At 35.3% G+C, this 4,166-nt stretch overlaps 1 non-coding gene across 1 annotated transcript; it reads left to right on the top strand.

The window, feature by feature from the left end:
• The first annotated feature begins 3,509 nt into the window (after window positions 1-3,509).
• On the top strand, window positions 3,510-3,616 carry LOC125995283 (U6 spliceosomal RNA). The gene has a single exon (XR_007490830.1). It is a non-coding gene; the product is annotated as a U6 spliceosomal RNA (small nuclear RNA).
• Window positions 3,617-4,166: the final 550 nt, after the last annotated feature.

Here is a 4,166-nt window from a genome sequence, read left to right as displayed (position 1 = left end):
TAGAGAGGCTTCACTCACCTCATCGGCCATTTGGCTGAGTCCAGTTGCATGTGGAATGTTCACATTGCTGGCCAGTCTGGCTGGATCAAGAACTTTTTTATTTGCCAAAAACTAGAATGAATCAAAAATACTAGTCATTGGTTGTTACAACCAGGACTAGACAGTACACATCCCGGAACCAACAACAACAACAACAACAACAACAAGAAAAGCTCTAGCCTAGCTTTTGGTCTACGATCTGTTCAACAAACAAGATCTCCAACTCCAGAGGTCTGACTGAGACAATCGCAACTGAACCAGTCTTCCGGAAACATAATGAAAGACTCTATCCCAGGTTCCATCCTAGGAGCAACATAATGACCAAGACCACCAACTACAGAACATGGATTAAAATGAAACTGAAGAAGCAGAACTGCTAGAACCACAAAGAAAGACTTCATCATAAGCTCCATTACTTGAGCTGCACAGTCACCAAGATCTCTAGATACAGAGGTCTGATGTTACCATCCAAGACGAAGCAGAAGTCTTCCATACACCACGAAAGCACCAAGGGGAGAGTAAATGATCATGCAAGGAGTCTATAGTTAATCCCATGACAGTATACTTCAGGGGTGGAGAAACTCTGTATCTCCTAGGCCAAGGGAATTCCCTCTATAATATCCCCAATAGTTACTGTGCCTTTGCAGGGGGGGAAAAAGGCACAACATAATCATTTTTCCACATATATATTTATTAATTGATCGATTTTTGACGTCTTTATTTTAGTGTAGATATTGAAGTTGATGTCTCCAATTTTATTTTAATTTATTTTATTTTATCTTTCTCTTTCTTTTTGCACTCTGGCATGGTTTGATTTCAGGACCGAGACTATTGTGTGGTGCTTGTCTTTATTCCTGTAGTGCTCACTGGATATTTAATTTGATATTTCTTCTGTATTGTTGTGGTGTTTCAATTACCTTTTTCATGCCCTCTCCCAAACTGAGGTTGAAAGCCTCTGGTCAAGGACTCTGCTCATTTTCAGCTTATTTGATTTTTTATTATTTTTATTTTTTTATTTTTTTTTTATTTTTACCCCATTCTATTGCTTTTCTTTCCTTTAAACAAAACCACATAATTTAATTATCTGGCTCTGCCTCTCAAATAGAGGGGGATACAAAGGAGGGTACCAGGACCAAACAGATATATGATCACTAATAGTAAGCTAGACAAAGAGGGGATCACCTTCTCTAGCATCCCAGGGGGTGATGGTGGGGAATATGGGTTGCAGAAAGGAAACGGGGATGGGGGGGGGAGGATAAATTTGGTGATGGGTATTCCCCTGATTCAATGTTAATATGTACCTAAAATACTACTGTGAAAGATATGTAAGCCAATATAGTCAAGATAAAAATTTAAAAGAATACCAGTCATTTATTGAATAAGCAATCTGTGGTATATCTATATAATGAAGTATTTTATTGGATGATAGAAAAAAATGGCAGAGTACACTACAAAAAAAGACAATATTTTAGTTATTTAGTGTAAGAAGCTAGTCTGAAAGGAGTACATGTTTCCAACCATATGAAATTTTTTAAAAGACTCAACTATAAAAATGGTAAAAAAAAAAATCAATTATTATCAGTGGATTGGAAAAACGGTGAAGTATGGAGGTGAGAACAGAAGGGACTCTTAAAGCATTGAAATTGTTCTGCATAATATTGGTAAAGCCTAATTCATCTGTCAATATCTATAAAATATACAATAATAAAATATATGAGTTTTCTTTAGTAATAATATATTTAATAATAATGGATCTGCATAATATAATAACAAGGGAAATTATGAAATGGGAAAAAGGAGTATAGAAATTTTACTATCAGGATAAAATTTTGTTAACTTGAAATTGCTAAGAAATAATATTGTATTAATCCTAAAGTACAAAAAATCCCAAACACTTGGAGAAACTTTGAAAATCTCATATATGACCAAAAATATTTGGAAGTGGAAAATTAAAGAAAAATACTCTCAAAAACAATAATGCAAGCCCCCCTGCGAATGCCCCAGATGCTCCCATTTGCCTCTTCCTATTTCTCCAAATATCTCCAGGTTCCCTTCTACTCCCCATTCTGACTTCTTAATAAGTTCTTTACAAAATATTACAATCTGGGCCTCATGGTTACAGTAGTGCTGGCTCTGTGGTTCAGATATATAAATAAACGATGCTTCTAATACCACCAGTGGAGGATTTGATTTTGTAAAACTGTATCCCTATATTCCTGAAACTGTCTAATACATGTAGGTAATAGTTTAACAGCTATCCATGAAACTAGCTATTCAAGAGTCTCAGTCACTATGTAATAGCTCTCTAACTGTTGCCCCCAATCTGTAGAAAACAACCACTTTGTAAGTGTAAAAGGACCACTTAAAATCTCTCTGTAAAAGCAGTCCTGATGATCTTAGTGAAAATGTGTCTCCAAGGTCTTTGGATAGAATTTAATTCTCTGGTGATCTTTTAACCTTGGATAATATATTCACTTCAGTGTGTGCAGATATTGATCCTTTTAATCCCTTCCATGTACCATCTGGCACAGAAATTCAAGAATTTCAGTTTATTCAATTTGAGTCCTTGCTCTTATACCATTTCCAAGTATCATTTTAACAATACATTTACACCAACTCCTACATTCCTTTCAGGATGTTAAACCCTATTTTTCTTTTGTTTTCTTTTTGATTTTTGGTATAGGGCCACACCTGATAATTCTCAGGGGTACTCGTGGTTCTGTACTCTTGGCAGGGCTTAGAGAACCATATATGGATCTGGGAATTGAGCCAAGGTGAATGACTCACAAGGCAATCTCCTTCTTTACTGTATTATCTTTCCAAGCCCTGTTCTGGCACTTTTGATAGCACACATTCAGATCTCAATCTCACAGGTAATTATCAGTATATTCAATCCTATTAGATTTATACATGTTCTTCTCCCAATGGTCTTTAAATCCTAAGCCATACATAGTACAATTAAATGCTATCATAAAATGGCACTTGGGGACCACAGCGGTGGCACAGGGCATAAGGCATCTGCCTTGAGTGCGCTAGCCTAGGATGGACCACAGTTCGATCCCCAGAGTCCCATATGATCCCCCAAGCCAGGAGTGATTTCTGAGCACAGAGCCAGGAGTAATCCCTGAGTGTCACCAAGTGTGGCTGAAAAAAAAAAAAAGACACTTGGTAGAAGAAAATAGATCAGTTTCTGAAGAGATAAGTAACTGTGGTCTTCTGGTGAGAAAGATGTTTTTAAGTCTAACTCACATTGAGATAGCAATTACAAGCATTTAATAGTTTTAGGTACATCTAGAAGCTCAGAGCATTTATAGAATTGAGAAGTCATCCATATTATCTCTCATTTTATGTTTTAGAGTCTTAGGTTTACCCAATGAAACTGAAACAATGTGCTCATAGGGAAAGAGAAAATACATTGACACATATGCCTAATAATGATCACTATAAATGATACTTAAAAGTATACATTAGTGCTCGCTTCGGCAGCACATATACTAAAATTGGAACGATACAGAGAAGATTAGCATGGCCCCTGCGCAAGGATGACACGCAAATTCGTGAAGCGTTCCATATTAAAAAAAAAAAAAAGAAAAAGTATACATTAATAAAATATGTGTAAAACAAATATTTATAAATATAACAAAATTAAAATAGTATTAAATAGACCAAAATATTAGATATAATATGATGAAACAAATGTGGATATCCATTAAACACAGCAAAAAATGTTCACAACACTATAAATCTATAGGAAAAATACAAATAAATACCACAAATGGAGTGTCAGACCCTGGGTTTGATCCCCAGCACCACAGAAACAAATAAAATACAATGAGATACTATTACTATTCATCAAAATAGCTTTAAAATGTTTGAAGTGAAGCAACACTGAATATTGAATATGTGAAGTACTTGACTGGTATGTGAGGCAAGCAAAATGCTCATACTTTGTTGAAATGAATAAAAAATGAATATAACCAAGATGTAAAATAGGCAATTTCGTTCAAAGTTAGTCATATGCATACTCTATTGCCCAGCTCTTTTACATCTAGGTACATTTACTTGGGAAAAGAAAACATTGTCTTCGTGTACAAGAATGCAATTAATAGCAGTTCTATACACAATAG

Source organism: Suncus etruscus, chromosome 17 (assembly GCF_024139225.1).
Source record: "Suncus etruscus isolate mSunEtr1 chromosome 17, mSunEtr1.pri.cur, whole genome shotgun sequence".
NCBI classification, from domain to species: Eukaryota; Metazoa; Chordata; class Mammalia; order Eulipotyphla; family Soricidae; genus Suncus; species Suncus etruscus.
This window is presented reverse-complemented; position numbering and strand designations above follow the sequence as displayed.